The sequence below is a fragment of the Podarcis pityusensis genome (assembly GCF_964106645.2).
Source record: "Podarcis pityusensis genome assembly, chromosome: 5".
NCBI classification, from domain to species: Eukaryota; Metazoa; Chordata; class Lepidosauria; order Squamata; family Lacertidae; genus Podarcis; species Podarcis pityusensis.
Window position 1 is genome coordinate 76360196 of NC_138032.1, and position 19339 is coordinate 76379534.

Below are 19339 nucleotides of genomic sequence, written 5' to 3' on the forward strand. Positions count from 1 at the left end.
TCTTGCCCTCCAAAGTATTCCTTGTTTTCTCAATGCCTCCAGGGTTTCCGTGTTTCATTTGCAGAGTAAATTAAATCCATTGTTCCAAGATGAGCCACTTGTTAGGCTTTCCAGAGTAGCCTCTTGGGTGAAAGTTGGAAACAGTCACATTTAAATAAGTTGTTTGGTGATCATATTTGCATAGTAATCTAAATCATTTCCTTTCTTCTCCTTTCAGAATAAAATTCCCAGCCTTCCTACATTCTCTACAAGGTCATCAGAAGCCATCAAAAGAATTGCAATGATTTATATTAGAGGAACAACATTTTATTTATTTTAATGGTTACTTCATGCAATAGCATTTGCAGCCAAATTCCAGAACTTAATTAGAATCTATGGGCAAAATCTTGGGTCCATTCCCATGGATTTGGGCTTCTGGGGGTATATAACAGACTCCATTATGGGTCTTGAAAACATCTCCCACACTGGACCACCATACGTAAGTATTGCATTATGATAAGAAGGAGGAGGATATGTGGGTGATGTGCGTATTTAATGAGTAAAATTCTTCCTATTTAATTGCAGTGATGAAAAAGCCCTGGCAGCAGGTACCTAACCACTAGCTACTTTAAATTTCACACGATACCTCAAGTATGCTCTTGGTAATGATGGAAGGTTTAAAATGGTGGCTTCATTCTGGCCAACTGTCATGGGCCCCTCGGCTTTGTCATGGGCCCCTCGGTTTGGCAGCCCCAAGACAATGAGCATGAGGATGAGGAGGAAGGAAATGGAGCAAAGGGGAAAGTTAAAGGCTGTACCCAGGGATGGGGATGTGGAGGTTCTCCACTTTTGACTCCCAAGTGCCAGAGAATGGGAATTCCATCTGCTGGCTCTCTCTGCCACACCTCCTTAAGAGCACAGAGCCTCCTTGAGAGGGAGGGAGGACCTTGACCAGCTCATGGGGACAGGTGCACAGGAGGCAGTGTGAGCAGAACCAAAGTCAGAAAGCAGGACACAGTAATTGAGAACCAGGGCCTGTCTCCATAGATGTGTTCAGACGCATCCACCCAGATGAACCATGGGTGGCATTCCCCCAAAATGAGGTAGTCTCATGAGTGAGCTTGCCACACCTCAACTTCAAAAGCTGGGTGAGAGAGGCACACAAACTGTTGGGACATCTTTGTTGCTTTCATTCGGTTCTGAATCTCTTCCCTTGCTCGTATACTTTGTAGTGTTACTAGCCCAAATAAAGAACTCTTTCTTGCACGTAAAAGCCTCTGTCCATGGTGGACTTGGGGTCTCAGATTTCAGCGGTGCCCTGCGTGACACGAAAATTCGGTGCCCTCCACCCCTCACGATCCATTCTAAATCAAAGTTGCAACATCCCTTGAGGCTCCACACCCAGTGCAACCCAACCAGTCATGCTCCCCTAAATCTGCCTGCCTCTCTAACTGTTTTGGACAGAAGCTGGACATGAGTTGGCATGGCAGGAGTAGAGCAGGGCACCTGGAAGCAGCTGGTGTAAGATGCTGGGAAACTGTAGTTAGTGTGGTGGGGCAGAGTCACAGAGTTGCCTTCCTGACACAGGTACCACTGCTAGCAATAGCTTACTTGAAGGGGAAGAGTGTGGTGAGGTGAGGCAGCAGCGAGGCTGGGGCTGGATGGACATGCGGACAAGAGCATTGGAACAGCTCCATTGGTACGTCTTGACAGCCTCCACCTCACTGTCACTGTGTTTCAGCCTTATCCAGGTAAGATGTAGTGATTTCAGGAGGGTGACTCTGAGGCTCTGCCCCATGACATCAGACGCTACTGTTGCCAGCTACTGACCCTTGGGCTTTGGGCTGAAATATAGTGATTTGAACCACTATACAGGAGGGAAAAGGAGCTAGAGGAGAGTATACATGAAGAAACGTCTCCACCCCCATTGTTCAGCCCGGACACTGAGGTCCAGCTCTGAGGGCCTTCTGGTTGTTCCCTCACTGTGAGAAGTGACGTTACAGGGAACCAGGCAGAGGGCCTTCTCCATAGTGGTGTCCACCCTGCGGAATGCCCTCCCATGAGATGTCAAGGAAATAAACAACTACCAGACTTTTAGAAGACACTTGAAGGCAGCCCTGTTTAGGGAAGGTTTTAACGTTTAATGCATTACTGTATTTTAATATTTTGTTGGAAGCCACCCAGAGTGGCTGGGGAAACCCAGCCAGATGGGCGGGGTATAAATTATTATTATCATCATTATTATCATCATCATCATCATCATTAATCCCAGCAGAAAAATAGCCAGAGTGGAAAGGTTCAAGTCATTCTTCCCAGCATGAGGGTTTTCCTAGGCAGGTTGCAGCTTCTGAAGCTCCATTTTGTTTTGTTTTCACGCGGAGATGGAGCGTCTGAGATTGTTTCAGCCCAAATCTTCCTGACACGGAGGATTTGCTTTTCCCCTGATATAAAATATTCCTAGATTAAGCATTCCGCTGGAGTTGAATTACTAACATACTATTCATCACACATCAAAAAAAGAGAGAAAAGTGGGGCTTATATTTTAAAATGACATGGTTCTGATGTATTCCTTCTTCAGTCAACCAAAACGAAATTTAAACACAATCTTGCCTGTATTTCTTCTGCAATCAACCAAGACCAAATTTAAATATCTCTCTCTCTCTCTCTCTCTCTCTCTCTCTCTCTCTCGGATCCAGTCTCTTTTTCAATGAAGAGGTTCTACTCAGCCGGTCAATTCTTATCACTGGCAAAAGCACTTACCATTTCATTCTTTACGGAAAGTGTTATTTAATTTCAGAGCTTTATATCCTTTTGTAGGAGGAAGCGGTGGCGCTAGACTGGTTTTGTCCTGCTGTAAATATCCATGCATCATGGTTGGATTAACTTACATTATTAATTTCATCTCTTTCTCTGCTTCTCCTGCCTGGTGCCCTTTTTCAGATTCATGCTAAATAAAATCAATATCTTATTTTTTTGTGAAAGATCACACAGTGTAAATCCATACACACCGGGCTGCTTCAAGAACAAGAATTTAATTTCATCAGGAGGTAAATTCCACACTTAATTTGCTCAAATAATTTTTTTATATATAAATATCATGGGGAATGCTCCATTGTTCATATAAAGATTAATGAGTAAGAGCAAGCTGTTCAGCAAATAAAAAACCTTATGCTTTCTCTTTCTACCTTTTTGGAAGGTTTAGCCTTGCAAAACCATGCAGAAGCAGCATTTCCACTGTAGTGGGCAGCACTTTTGCTGCAGCAGTAGATGGAAGATATTTCTTATTAGAGAATATTTGAGGAAGGGCTGCAGCTCAGGTGCAGATAATCTGCTTTCCATTCAGAAGGCCCTAGCTTTAGTCCTTGGCATCTCCAGTAAGGCTGGGAGAGACATCTTGCCTCTGAAACACTCATCAGCCAGCCAGCACAGGCAATAGTTAGCTAGATGAACTGGTGGTCTGACTCAGTAGAAGGTAGCTACAAATATGTTCCTGTGTACTTATTCCAGCTGTGCACAGCCTGCTAATAGGTCTTAGGCCCCCAACCTGAGATCAGGCCAACTCAACCCATGCTGACCACCACCCCAGATCCAGCCCTGAATGAACTCAGGAGCAGACCTTGTTGGGTTTGCAGCCAAATCACAAATGCATGTTTTGCTAGACAAGCACAGGGCTAGTACACAGAGAGTACTTGAACTTCCTAGAGAGGACATTCTGTGAGCTCACTTTCCCTGCCGCCTCCAGGTGGGAATTCTGTGACAAAGGAGATAATCTTTTATATTTCCTCCTGCCACTGAAGAGATTCTCTTTCCACCATGCTTCCAAACTGAGCAGGCATGTGTCTGAGAGCTTGAGACACACATAGCCTATTTTGAAGCCAGCTTTTGTATTTTTGCACCTGAGAAGTTTTCTCGCCTGTATTGTATTTGCTGCCTGCACTGAAATATAAGTAAACCTTTTTTTGTTTATCTTACTACAAGAGGTTGGTTCATTCTCTGCAATAGGGATGAAGTGGAGGTCAGCAGACGGCAAATGGAAGATAAAAAGTGTAATTGCCTAATTTCTACGTTTTAATTATCTGCAAAAAAGTATGTGTTTTATTGTGCTAAAAAGCTTCACAGCCCACTTACTTTTTATATTTTCCCCATACATGTGGGGTAGGATGTTTAAATTTTAATCCTCAATCCATCTCCCACATAAACAATACGAATATGACAGCCATTAGAAATGTGGTTTAGGTCTTAGTCTCTAAAATATTATCTAGGGTTTGCATCTGAGGCCTTAGTCTTTGTAATGCACAGCTTGTGCCCTGAGTTTTATGGTAGCCACGCAAAATTTGGCCACCCTTAGCGTAATCTCTGGATCCTTATCCTCTATCAGGGATTTTAAGCACTGAGGTTCAGACCCACTTGGAATTTTCTGTATAACAGGGGTGATAAAGACCGAGCATAAATCCTCATAAAACCGACATCGTAGCAAGACATGAGAGACGGTTTCCACCTCTATCAGGCCGCAGGGGCAGACTCGCTTTGCATACGGTTTACCCACATATCTGCCCTGCAATAAGACAAATGGCAGCATGTTGAATCTAGTGAGGGTGAACAACCGTCTATATTTAAATATTTGTAATTTTGACAGATATATTTCTGGGGTAAAACCTCTCCCATTGTCTTTGATTGCTGGGTGCTTATTCATCTCACTCACATGACACTGAAATTCTACGTCCCAGATTCATTGACGAATTGCTGCTCTGGCTTTCTCATAACCTACGGCTATCAGTGCCTGTGGCGAAAGTCCCAAGCCTTTCAGCTTTTTGTATAATGTAGTTTTCCATTTTGATTGATAGGGATCCAGTAGGGTTAAGGGTGCCAACCCAACAGGAAAGAAGATGAGTTTTATCCAGCAATGGATCATCAGGATCCATATCCAAGCGCTAACAGGGATTTGGCTGACCTCCAAGTGGACAGCTATATTATACACGCAAGACAGGATCCCTAGAAGGGAAAGATAAAACTTGGTTTGAAAGGTTTCTAAGGGATCTAGCTTTTGAGAGCTGCAGATCTGGGAACCATAAGTCAGTTGTGATAGTACCTTTGCAGCAAAGACCCAGGAGGCTGACGGAATATATTTGCTGCCTTTTCCATAAAAAAAACCCCTTATGATAGCTTTAGAGGATCTTTGGGCGTTGGCAACAGTGTTTTTAACCTGACCATTCTATGAACCCTTTTCCTGAAAGGTTATGCCCAGATATTTAAAGGATGATACCTGTTCAATGAGTCGATTGTCAATTACCCATTTGTGTCTCGATCTTTTTTGGGAAAACTTTACAAACTTTCCCTTTCCCCATCTCCTCCCTTCTACACTTAGAGCATCTATACCTGCCTTTTTGCAAAAAAACACACAAAAAAAAACCTCCCCAAAGCTCTCTGAGCAGCTTACAAAAATCAGTACAGTGGTACCTCGGGTTAAGAATTTAATTCGTTCTGGAGGTCCGTTCTTAACCTGAAACTGTTCTTAACCTGAAGCACCACTTTAGCTAATGGGGCCTCCTGCTGCCGCCGCACCGCTGCCACACGATTTCTGTTCTCATCTTGAAGCAAAGTTCTTAACCCGAGGTACTATTTCTGGGTTAGTGGAGTCTGTAACCTGAAGCGTCTGTAACCTGAAGCATCTGTAACCCGAGGTACTACTGTACTGAGATGGTTCCTGTCCTCAGGTTCGCAATCTAAAAAGAAATGACACACAAGGAAAAAAGAATGCAGGGGAAGGAGGGGGGGAAGCAAGCTCAAGGACAACTTCTCAATACAGTTATTTATCTGCATGGATATTTACAAAGGAAAGACTGGAGCTTGAGAAAATGTGATTGGATGTGGAAAATGGGCACATATTCCAGGGCAATAGAAATTGGTAGCTGGATGCAGATATTACTGTGAACTAGCTGGCTCACAGAAGAGATATCCAGATATGGAACGTGAAGGTCTATGAAGCTAAAAGCTCAAGTTTCATGTTGCCAACTTGAAAAGCCAAAGAAATCAATCACCACTGTTCAAAGCTGCTGCAGGGATGACATTTTGGGCTAGGACAAAAGAGAAGGCCACCTTCAGACTATTTCAAAGGTGTGTGGGGGTGAAGTATTATCTGCATTTTATTCTGCAGCCATAGAGGTAGGCGCAAGAAGAATTATGAGGCCCCATTTTGGTCAAGAAAATGTCACAGGCGCTAGGACTTCAGGAATTCACACACTACGCTGCCATTAATACCTGAGAAAAGGACTTATTCATCATAGTTCAGTGCATTACATGCAAAACACCCTGGTCCGATTCCTAACATCTCCAGGTAGGGAGGAGAAGGATTCCCTGTCAGATGTTCACTCTCCATGATTTCAGTAAGAGTAGACTATTCGGGGGGGGGGGTCCAACACTAAATGAACCAGTATAAGGGACCCCCCTGTGGGGGCTTTGCATGACTCGTTGTAGGGCCCACAACTCGTCTCAAGTTAAGCTTTACTAAGTCCTGTTGAAACCAGGGAAACAAGTTATTCACCACAAAAAACTCCTTTTGCAATCAGGCAAGCCCTGATATTGGGATGCTGTCACGTGGTTTCAAAAATCACCATATGATCCTCTTTGTAAGCACAGACATTGGTTGACAGTAATGATTAAGACCAACCAGCTGCAGGCAATGTTCACTAATAGGGATTCAGGGTAGGCGACAGTTGTAACAACTTGAGATTCAAGTGCTATAAAAAGACAAGGATTAAAAAGGCAAGTGTCTTGAATAGAAAACTATTTGCAAAAAAATGTTGGTGTCCCCAATGCTGCTAAGGAAAAAAAAAAAAAAGAAAATCCCAAGATGGATATCTCAGGCCATCTTAATCTTCCCTACTTTGGGTAACAAATAATAAATATTCTCCAAATACTTTGAACAGATGGAGAATAAAAACAATTCCTCAGGTGGATGCCTGTTGAGACTTTATGGCATCCAGGAACCTTTCTTTTATTTTCAGCTTATTTGATCTATGTAGGCAGACCACCTGCCGCATATTTCAAGAACCTGTCCACTTCCTAAAATATATACCTGATGTTTGTTGTTCCAGATAAGTGTCAGTACTCACTTCACATGCCCCTTACTCTAAACACTCAGTGGCCATGTGTTACATGGTTTTGTGCTGGGTTTTGTGAAAAATTAAAAAAAATCTTGTCATTTAAACTCAAGTTTTAATAGTTCATTTTGTCAGCAGCAACATACGTGTGTTCAGCTCTGAACTGGAGAAGTTGTACCGCTTGCTTAAAACAGATCTTTCTGCCCTGGGAGTAATTCCAAGCGCTTTGTGGAAGCCTAATGAAGGAAGGTCTCAGTGGACATTTTTATATGTACTCTTGGGCACTCAAGTCCCTTTATACCTTCACAGGGCTGGCCCTAGCATTAGGTACCATGAGGGGAGCTCTTTAATTGGCAGATGCTGGTAGCCTCCCAGTCTCTCTCTCTCTCTCTCTCTCTCTCTCTCACACACACACACACACACACACACACACACATTCTGCTTGAGGTCCAAGGCTGCATTCATCCTCCTGCACCGGTGTCCTTGCCGCAGTTAAATCTGCTTGGCCAAGTGCCTGTTTTGCCTAGCTTTTCTCCCCACACCTCATAGACAGTGTTATCAGAAAAGGCCCCTGATGATGATGATGATGATGATGATGATAATAAAATTTATACCCCGCCCATCTGGCTGGGTCTCCCCAGCCACTTTGGGCAGCTCCCAACAGAATACTAAACACACAATAAAAGATCAAACATTAAAAACTTCCCTAAACAGAGCTGCCTTCAGATGTCTTCTAAAAGTCAGATAGTTGTTTATTTCCTTGACATCTGATGAGAGGGCGTTCCACAGGGCAGGCACCACTACCGAGAAAGCCTCTGCCTGGTTCCCTGTAACCTCACTTCTCGCAGGGAGGGAACTGCCAGAAGGCCCTCAGAGCTGGACCTCAGTGTCCGGGCTGAACGATGGGGGTGGAGATGGTCCTTCGGGTATATTGGGCCGAGGCCATTTAGGGCTTTAAAGGTCAGCACCAACCCTTTGAACTGTACTCGGAAACGTATTGGGAGCCAATATAGGTCTTTCAGGACTGGTGTTATGTGGTTCCCCCATCATGTTTCATGTAGCAAAAGTGAGCAGTCTTTCTTGGCTCTGTCAGAAGTTGCAAGGGATTGATCTGGGACCTTCTGAAAGCCTGATCCCATGTGCTTCCCGTGCACCCTATAGATAAGGATAGGTTGAAAGCAGATTCAGCTGAACCGAACCAGAAGGATGGTTTTCACATACATCTCCAGCATAAGATGACTATACAAAGTCACCTTGTGATGAAGACCTGATTATGTAAATTCTGATTTAATCCAAAAAAAGGGAAAGTGTAAGATATAATGGAAGGTTTCCCTCCCTCTTGCTTTCATCACCCACTTCCTTCAAGTGAGAATAATTAATCGTTAGAACAATTTGCCATGGAAATATGGCAAATTCCCCAGCAGCCTTTCCGTGAAGATTGGATCTTCCTTTGCAGTTTTAGGGCATGCTGAGAGGGAGGGCAAAAATAACATTATGACCTCTATTATGCAAAGAAAAGTTGATACTGCTGGTAACTTTGGTCCCTAGAAATCAATGGTTTTATTAAGAAGGCAAGAAGAAATGTTAAGTAGGATGTAATTTAGTTGCCTGGAGAAGAGAGAGATGGCCTAACACAACAGTCCCGATGTAGGCTGGGTCACAATAATGGAGGCAATATTTAAACAGAAAGGAGACTGATTGAAATTGGATTTTTTTTTATGCAGCTCATGCTTAACATCCAGAGCTCTTGGCTTCGAGGCATTATGAAGGCACACAAACTTGGCAGAGATTTGCAGAAGGATAAGGGATTTATCAGACTAAGAACAAAGAACAGGCTGCTTTTTGTGCTAATCAGATGGCATTCTTATTTAAATGGGGTTCTTATCCTTTATTAAAATCTGTGCTGAACTATTAGCCTTGATATTATCTCGTGGCAACCAGGGCCTCATGGAAAGTTCCTCCAAAGTTGATTTCAAACTTCCCTTTTGCTCCCCCTTGGTTTTGGATGAAGTCCATATCCTCAGGGAGTAGCTGTATGCTGATTTATGTGTGTCTCATTTTGATTTCATGCTATTATTGGGCCATTTCCATAATTTTGTTGAAATCAGACACTGCGCATTTAAAGTTACCTACAGCAGAACAGCACCCTCCCCACTTCATCTAACTTTATAGGGAGAACAATTTAAGGGGATTGCATTTATGGGGAAATGCAATCTTTTTCTGCTGTGTTGACTGGGGCAGAGCAGATGCTGAACAAGTCTGATTAGTTCCTCTGTTTAAAATAAGACCTTCTGTTGGAAGGGTGCTGGATTAAACTGTTACACTGACCCTCTAATTTAGGGATGGGGGGTAGAGTTCTGCTCCATCTGGAATCCAGAGTCCCAAGTGAGGCAGAAGAATGCACACTCAGTGAGCAGTTTGAAGGGTGAATTTCACAGTGTGCTTTAGAAATGGGCAGGCCTTGCACAGCTTGAGGGCATCCTTGGTTTAGGTAGGCTAACAATGTGCCTATGACATCGCAAAGGGTTGACACTGGGTGGTGGTGGATGCAACTGCAAAGACCTTGGGACACATACAATTCCAATTTCCACAATCCACTCAGGTGTTTTGACCAAGCAGGGGGGGGGGGCGGAATCTATTCCAAATTCTGCCCAAATCATAATTCAGGAAACTGCTGTTCAGCTCTGGGTCTGTTTTGGGGCTTCCCATAGGCATCTGGTTGGGCAAAGTGAGAACAGAATGCTGGACTCAAGAGACCTTTGGTCTGATCCAGTATGGCTCTTTTTATATAATGCTGCCACCACTCTGTCTGCCACTACCACTAGTGGTCATTGTCTCTGCCCACCCTAAATACCCAGTTCCCATGTGGTTTTTTTAAAGTGAAAATTCAGGTTCTTAAAAATCAAATTTCTCACTTGTCCTTCATCAATTGACAATCCCAGGTTGGTCATATCACGAAAACAAAACAATGACATCAAATTCAAAGAGCCGGCATCTTGTTTGTGTCTTTGCAACTATGTAATCTCAACCTACCAGAAAACTTTCACATTTTCTGTGAAAGCCAGTGCTGAGGTATGGAAGGGGAGACATTTCTCTATCTAAGCTTCACCTGATGCTCACACTGAGAAGGTTCTGTGCCCACATTTAGGCTTGCACTGATGATAGTCCTTGTTTGAATGGGGGGCTTTTATCCATTTTTGCAGTCACACAATCAATCAATCAATCAATCAATCAATCAGTAGCTGAACTGGGTTCCCCACAGTCACAAAAACAAATTAACCGGAAAAGTCTCAAAAATGCAAAATAAATAGCAAAAACAAAAGTGCCAAACTTAATCCGTTCCAGAAGTCCGCTTGACTTCCAAAATGTTCGGAAACCAAGGCACAGCTTGTGATTGGTGCAGGTGCCCCAGAAACAATAGCTGACCAGACATTTGGCTTCTGAAAAAACATTTGAAAACTGGAACACTTACTTCCAGGTTTTCGCCGTTTGGGAACCAAGGCGTTTGAGAACCAAGGTACCACAGTAGTAACAATAATATTTTTACCTTGCTCATCTGGCCGGGTTGTCCAAGTCTTCAAACCTGTCTTGGTAGCACTTTGGTGGTCAGTATGCTCTTCTAGCGCAGGTATCATGTCCCTTCAACAGCCTTGTCTCCACCAGGTGATTTTTACCTGCTTTGCCCCCCTCAAGGTGAACTTCAAGACAAGAAATAAGCCTGGCTGGGGGTGAGGAGCAGCTGGAGGGAACCACAAATGTCCTCCCTTATAGTCCAATTGCAGAGATGATACGCAGCTCTACCCTTAAAATGTATTAGGGACACACCTAAAATGTGATGTGTGAAATGGCTATCAGAGGCAGATGGTGCCGGAAAGGCTGAAATCAAACCAGAGGCCTGTAAAGGTTGAATCCAGAGATATCTGTGCCCTGGGACTTATAGAAGGCACATTCTGGTTCCATCCCAAAGTATACGGCATGCAAGTTCCATAATGGCCCAGGTCATTCAAGATCAGTGTCAAAGTCACATGTGAGTACAGAAGGAACAAGCAGGAGTGCTTGCGGCTGAGTCATCAATCTGCTGTCAGGCCTCCTTGCTTCTTGGCACACTACGTAAAAAGGTGGGGGGGGGAGGAAGAGGGGAAAGCCACATTACGTCAAGCTCTGTCTATGGAGCTGCCACTTTCCCAAAAGTACACACTTAGCCTTGGGAGGCTCAGAACAATGTTGGGAATAAACCTATTTTTAAAAAGAAACAACCTGAGACTACAGGGAAAAAAGAGAAGCGTAAGATGAAAGAAAAGGGAACCAAGAAACTGGATAGTTAAGAACCCACAACTGCAGGTAATTTGCTGGGTTTAGAAGCAACGTACGAAATCATTATAGGATTACAGTTGTACCTTGGAAGTTGAACGGAATCCATTCGGGAAGTTCATTCGACTTCCAAAACATTAGAAAACCAAATTGTGGTTTCCGATTAGCTGCAGGAAGTTTCTGCGGCCAATCAGAAGCCACGGAAGCCCCATTGGATGTTTGGGTTCCAAAAGAATGTTCACAAACTGGCACAATCACTTCCAGGTTTGCGGCGTTCAGGAGCCAAAATGTCAGAGTTCCAGGGCGCATTTGGGATCCAAGGTACGACTGTACATCAAAGTTTATTGCAATGCAGTAACTCCCATGTTGATTTTTCAGCTGATCCCTCCCAAGTGCAGAGGTAGTGTCTGATGGGGTGGAGACATGTAGCTGCCTTCCTGCCACTGCCATGGATAGAACAGGGTGGCAGCAAGGTCAGGACTAAGCAGGTCTCCAGAAGTCCATCTGGCACTCTCACCAGTGTGTTTACACAGCCCTAAACTCACCGCTGCCTCATCCCAGTAAGCTGTATCTTAGCAGACAATACTCCTCACCTTATGGAAATAAATAAATACAGCCATTCTTAATAAGTCTGCAGGGAAAGGGTCAATGATTAACGTGTGCATACACAGGTAAGCAGCATTTAGCACTTCTGCTTTCTGGAAACACAACTGTTTGGCATTGTGCAGGACCTAAAGAGGCAAATTTTAAGGCTTGGGGAAAGCAGAACAAATAAAATACCTGACTCACTTATGCAATGGCTCAGCCACTCTCAAAACCACATTTTTAATACCTATTCATGCCATCTGTAGGTATCTTGCCAGTGTTCGATAAGTGATTCAAAAGGTTTTGTTTTGTTCTACATGTTCCTTTAAGTGAAAGGCCACTCAAATAATTTATACTCTTCTTCCCTCTCCATGCATGAATGCCCTTCTGATCCATTCAAGTCAGATGGAGTTTTGCCATTTACTTCAACGGGGCATAGGCTGCATCCAAATTAATTAACGAGTCCAAATCTACGAGTAAAATAATTATAATACAGTAGATGAAATCAGCAATTGTTCCTTTTTACTTCAATTAGTTTTAAATCAAAGAAAGAGAAGAGCACAAGGGTGCTCTGTATGTAGATTTCCCTTCCCATTTGGATTGGAGGGGAGTGTTTATTTTAACTTGATATCAACCTTTAAAAACTGTTGCATTTTTATTTTTGGCTAGGAAAAATATTTTTATGTGGGTGCAATGGGAGTCAATAAACACTTTGGATCCATGCCAGCTTCAGTGTTTCAGAGCAATCAGGCAAAGCATCCTCAGTGAGCACTGTGCAGCCACTTAGCTAAAGATTTGCTTGTGCTGCCTCTATCTATCTTTGCCATGAAAACATAACAATTTGTGACCACATAAAAAAATCCGAAAGAGCGTCTCCACCACCATTATTCAACCTGGACACTGAAGTCCAGCGCCAAGGGCCTTCTTGCGATTCCCTCATTGCGAGAAGCGAAGTTACAGGGAACCAGGCAGAGGGCCTTCTTGGTTGTGGTGCCCGCCCTGTGGAATGCCCTCCCATCAGATGTCCATGAAATAAGCAACTATCTGACGTTTAGAAGACATCTGAAGGCAGCCCTGTTTAGGGAAGTTTTTAATGTTTGATGTTTTATTGTGTTTTTAATCTTTTGTTCGAAGCCGCCCAGAGTGGCTGGGGAAACCCAGCCAGATGGGCAGGATAATAATAATAATAATAATAATAATAATAATAATAATAATAATTTGCAATTTTAAAAGGCCTAGGGCAGTTGATGGCCATTTTGAATGAAATAGCCCTGAGGGGTCAAATCCAAGCAAAGAAAACAAAAAAAAGGGCTTCAGATTCCTCTCTGAAGGGAACCAATGATGTGATATATACAAGATACAAACCCTGCAATGTTAGAGTCAAGATTTCTGCCACCTCAGCCCATCACCTCACTGAATGTACAGAAGATCGCTGCTGGGTCAGTTCAAAAGTCCACCTAGACACTTCCGGAGGCGGCGCGAAACGGCAATGGCGGTCCTCTTCGGTCTCTGAAGAGGGGCTCCGCAGAAAAGGGTCGTCCGCTGCGGCACAGCGGTGACCCATCAAGAAAAACCACGGGCAGAGTGAGCCCGTGGCCGTGGGACTCGGCGGGCACCAGGAGCGACCCCAAAAACGAAGAAGGAACCCCGTAAGGGGCTCCGGAAACGTGGAAGGGGGAGCGGTGCTGTGAGTTCATCGCTCTTTCTGCGGGAGCGAAGCCGCGCGGCTGCTGCTGATGAGCGCCGACCTTTCTTCTTGGAACATCAGGCTCTAAACTACCTACTCGTGAGTAAGGATTAAATATTTTGGGACTAAAAGCTTTAAATTTGGCTGAAAGCGGGAGACGTTAAACAGGAAGTCCGTCTTCCGGCAGTGCTTTAAAGATCAAAGGCAAAGATTTTAACAAGCGGGAAGCAGCTTTAAAAGATTAAAAATTTGGGACTATCGTGTTGACAGAATTGGCTTTTAAAAAGAAGGAGTAAAGACTTTTATTTTTAAGTGTTTTGGATTTTAAATGGGACTTTCCTCCCCTTTATGGATTACAAAGAATTAAGAACCAAATCTCGGACTGACAGGAGAAAAAGAGAGCTGTCATTGCGGAAACTGTATTTAAAATAGAGACTGTTGCAGTGGAGTGATACTGGCAAGATACAATTAAAGAAACTGTTATTGGCACCTTTTATCTGAAACTTTGTGACAGCTTGGGAAGTGCTCTGTAAGTTAAAAAAGTTTATGAAGGACTTTTGGTAAATTTGACTGTTTGGGGCTGCAGGGACTTTAATGGCGGATAAATTTCTTTCCTTTTTATGAACTACAGTAATACTCCCCCTAGTGGAGTTTTGGATTTACAAGTGCCTGGGAACAAATTTTATTTTGACTATCTGCTGCTTTGTTATTTACACTCTGGAACTACCCTTCCCATGGGACAATATATAATTTGACCTTGACTCATAGACAGGTGTGGAATGAGTGGCCAACCGAAAACAAGATCTGCTAAAACGAAAGCAAGACAAGCCCAACTTGTGCAAACAACTTTGACTACTCAGTCACGTAGATCATCTGTCCCAGCTGTTTTGGGAATACAAGAAAAAGAAACTGCACAGCTTGCACCAGAGGATATGGCGGAGGGAGGATCGGATACCTTCTTAAAACAAATGCTAGAACAATTTGCAATATTGAATAAGAAGGTAGATGACCAATCGGCAAAAATAGACCAAGCCACATCCTCTATTACTAAATTGTCTGACCAAGTTGCACAACATACACAAGTTATTGGGAACCTTAAGGAAGCAACTGTGGAAAATCGGAGACTGGCTGAAGCAGCCAATGAAAAAGCAGAACAAGCAAATCAAAAAGTTGAGGCTATAAAAGGGGAGGTAAGGCCATTACACAAGCATATTAGTGACCAACAGGCCTATCTGTCTATGGTGGAATTGAGAAACCGGGAAAATAATCTGAGAATAAGAGCTATTCCAGAGCTTGAACAGGAAGATTTAATTGGTTATCTGACAGCAGAATTTTCTAAGTTCTGGGGTATAGAAGAGGACAAAGATTTCAAGATCACAACTGCGTTTAGATTGGGAAGAGTTGTGAGGAGGGATAAGCCCAGAGACTGTTTGATTATTTTGAGATCCAAGCAGGAGAGAGATAAAATACTAGGCCTCCACTTTAAGAAATCACTTGATATCCAAGGTAAAAGAGCAGAATTTTATAGAGATATCCCTAAACAACTTTTGGATCTCAGAGCTACATATACAGACCTAGCAAGACTACTGAGAGGAAACGCGATTCCGTATAGGTGGGAGTTCCCCCAAGGTTTATCTTTTAATTTTAAAGGAAAGAAAATTAAGATCAAAACACCAGAAGATAACCAGAAGTTCCTGCACGACCACGGAGAAGATCTTCAGAAGGGAGCAGCAGCCTCTTGGCCACCGCCACTGCCTGGAATAACACCGATACCTACACCCTCGGGTCCAGAAGAAAAAGAAGACACCCCATTATAGACCAACATCCTTTTCCCCACAGTGGTCAGACAGATGTCTCTGGGAAGCCCACAAGCAACAGGCATTCAGAGGTAGACTTGCCACATAGTAGAATGTGGAAGTCAAGTTCTAAATTTATGGCAACACATCCTAGATTCCTAAGAAGGAATAGAACTACCCAGGATAGGATTAATATACTGACAAACCAGCTTTTTCCACTTTGTTCCACAACATGTCACAAAATAAGACAGCTGTGGGAAGCAATGGCATTTCAAAAGCAATATATTTTAATATCACCACTTTCAAATATTTCTCCCCAGGCTGCATTTGACAGATGGATGGTCCCTCCAGTTTGAATGTTACAGAGGTGTGCCTTGATGACCTACCTAAACTGGGATGCTTTACAAAGGTGTGCTTCACCTGATGACTGCAACATTATGTGATGATTTGCATGTGGGGAACAGGTCATTGCACATATAGAACACCAAAAGTAAAACACTCATATGGCCTCATACGACTTCAAATCCAATGGTTTTCAATGGATACATTTTTCACATCGAACAGCAAGTATCAAATATGCACTAATTTAGTGAATATAAGTCAAGGGGCTGTATTTGCATGTGTGAACTAAGCCCAAGCAAAAAACAAGCAGGTTCTCAGCTCCCCCCAATGAACTGAACATATTTGACTGGGTCAGAAGCAGGTTAAGGGAGGGAGGAAAACCCTTTTCTTGCCTGCCAGAAAACAGGTTTACAAGTTAATTATTCAAAGTGAGTCAACTTTTGTTACTCATACAACCTGGCACATGACCTCTTGAACAGTGGAATGGTTCCCTCTAGGTGTCTTGAGGGAAACATTTTGTCATGTTAAATGTGACTTCTCCCTTAAGATGCTTCCAAAAGTGATGGAAGGGTCTTGCTCCAGACGAAAACCCAGTGGAGGCAGCGCCAGAGAGGAACAAACCTGCCCAAGTTATGCAGTTAAAAAGCACCCTTGTTTGTAAAGTGAGAATATGGAACAGGAATATGACTCTTGGCAGCTGACAGGGCCCATTTTATCACTAGTCGAATGCTTTCCAAATCCATTCCGCACAAAAGCCGTAGCCTCTCTCGCCCTCCAAAAGCAGTTGTCTCTCTTAGCTGCTTGGAGATGGAATTTGAAAAGGCAAGGCCAAGTGTACATACACAGAAATAAGTGCCACTGAGTGCAATAGAACTTAACTCCCAGGTAAGGGCAGATCTACCTCAAACTCCCCCTCATGCACCATAAATAGCATAGCTCCTGACATAAACCTTATTTGTGGGCCTTTGAATAATGCAGTGCAAACAGATGCAGTAGAGACAAAAGAAAATTATTGGCAAGGAACAGAACACCTACCTTCTAAGCAGCTGGCCTGTTTCATTCAAAAGCACCCCATGGCCTTGTCTCACCCCTAAAACCGTCTGCTCTCCTCCATGCTTGTCCTGCATGGCTTCCCCTTAGGTCTGCAACTTTGCTTCTTCCTGCAAATCCTAAATTAAAACCCGCATTTCCCATAAGCCACCATGAAACAAAACCTGGTTATCTATAATTAAGATGGGAAGCTGCCTTATACCAGGGGTCAGGAATAAATCATGCAGCATCAGTGCAGCAACTCATCCTGGTAGATCTTGCCCCTGTGAGATAGTTGTGGAGACCTTGCCACAGTTGTCTAAGTCTCCTCCTCTCCCATGTCCTTTCCAAACAATCAGAGACTCTGCCACCATACTCTTTGCTCCACCATCTTCATACCTCTTCTAGTTCTGGGAGACCAGCGGGGAGGGGGTCACAGCAGGACAGGATGACACTTTGGCTTCTTCACTAGCCTGAATCATCTCTGCCTCTTGTCTCCCTACCTCTAGTATGCTGCACACTCAGTCCAAGCATCTTCTCTCAGGGTGGCCCAAGCCCTCAACTGGAGCACTCCTTTTACAGGCTGAGGATATAATGTATGATTTGCAGATCATGCTAAGCCAAACAATGGCTTCCATGAAGTTGTGGTTTCCTGGAGAGCAGCGTGGTGCTGCTTTGCTCCTCCCTGGTCTGTTCTGCTGCTGCACTGTGCTCAGCTAAACCATGGCTTGACGTAACATGCGGCCTGAGCCTGGGCTCAGGATTAACCTCTCTCCAAGCTAATCACAAGCTGTAGCCCAAGTTTGTCCAGCAGAGTACAGCTCATGGTTTGTCTGGGAGAGGTGAACCATGATCCTGAGTCTAGCACAGCTGAGCTCAGCACAAGATCAGGAAGGAGAAAAGTAGTTGTGGTCTCCTATCTGGGAGCCTGCATGCTTGCACATTCAAACTAAATTATAGTCTGGCTGAACGTGATGTGTACACCAGGTTTGTATGTATGCATAGCTGGGGAGAGGGGATGCTTTATGCTCCAGCTCACTGCTTGGAATCATCACAACATAATACGCCTACAAGAGGAAGAGATAGTATAAGATCAGAGACTCACATGGTCAGCCGCTGTACTCAAACAGCTCCCCCCTGAGCAGTCTCCAAGCAGGAATCCATTCTTGTGTTCTCCGAGAAAATGAACGAAAATCCATCCTGTAGCAAAAGAGGAGCTGGGAGTATGGGAGCGATTACCCAAGTCCCAAAGATTATTATATATAGGAAAAACAAGGCCCTCCAGAGCTTGGTTTCCTAGACAATAATTTGCACTTAAGGCAAAATATGTTAAGAGCAGGGAGAAACACAGAGTTCAAGGCCAGTGCAATTGGGAGGCCTCTGGGAGATCCTATGCTGCAGTCTGTCATTTAAGTGGTAATGATGCATAGCAGCTGCTTGATGAAACACCACTCAGGATATTTCAACTGGCACTCCATTCAGTTTCCACCGAGAAAGCTAAAGTCTGTCATGTTGCGGCATTTGCTAGCTCGGAACTCAGAATGTGTGAGAGGGAGAGAATGTGAAGGAAAGAACTATGGAGGGGGAAAATCAAGTTGCCAGCCCTTTGAATGGCCCTGCGGGAGCGACACTGTGAAGTGGTGCATGGCCAGTCAGTGGAAAGCCTCTGCGAGATGCATGGCAGAGGGGATCAACATCAGATGGACAACCAAAAACACAGTAGAAAGAACTGGAATCAGAAGAAAAACATGGCTGGATCATATTAAGATTTTCTATTGTTCTCCGGGTATCCCTGCTGTCAGAGATCAACAATACAGTGGTACCTCGAGTTAAGAACTTAATTCGTTCTGGAGGTCCGTTCTTAACCTGAAACTGTTCTTAACCTGAGGTACCACTTTAGCTAATGGGGCCTCCCGCTGCCACTGCACCGCCGTGGCACTTTTTCTGTTCTCATCCTGAAGCAAAGTTCTTAACCCGAGGTACTATTTCTGGGTTAGTGGAGTCTGTAACCTGAAGCATCTGTAACCTGAGGTACCACTGTCTGTAACCTGAGGTATCACGCTTCTAGTCCCTTATGTTTTGAAGTATGACTTTTGGATAATAGTGATTTCTCCTATTAAAGATGAAGCAATGAGATGAATATAGAGTTCATATGATTTAAGCATTAGCATACCTGGCATGGAGTAATGCATGGTTCGCGGGAGTGGCGCCCTCCCTGTGGAACGCCCTCCCATCAGATGTCAAGGAAATAAACAACTATCTGACTTTTAGAAGACATCTGAAAGCAGCTCTGTTTAGGGAAGTTTTTAATATTTGATGTTTTTGGGGGTTTTTTATATTCCATTGGGAGCCGCCCAGAGTGGCTGGGGCAACCCAGTCAGATGGGTGGCTAATAATAATAATAATAATAATAATAATAATAATAATAATTCATCTTTTAGGCTGAAGATGTTATACCCTTTTAACTCTTATTTTTATTACTTGCTCCTTCAGAAGAAACTGAACTGTGA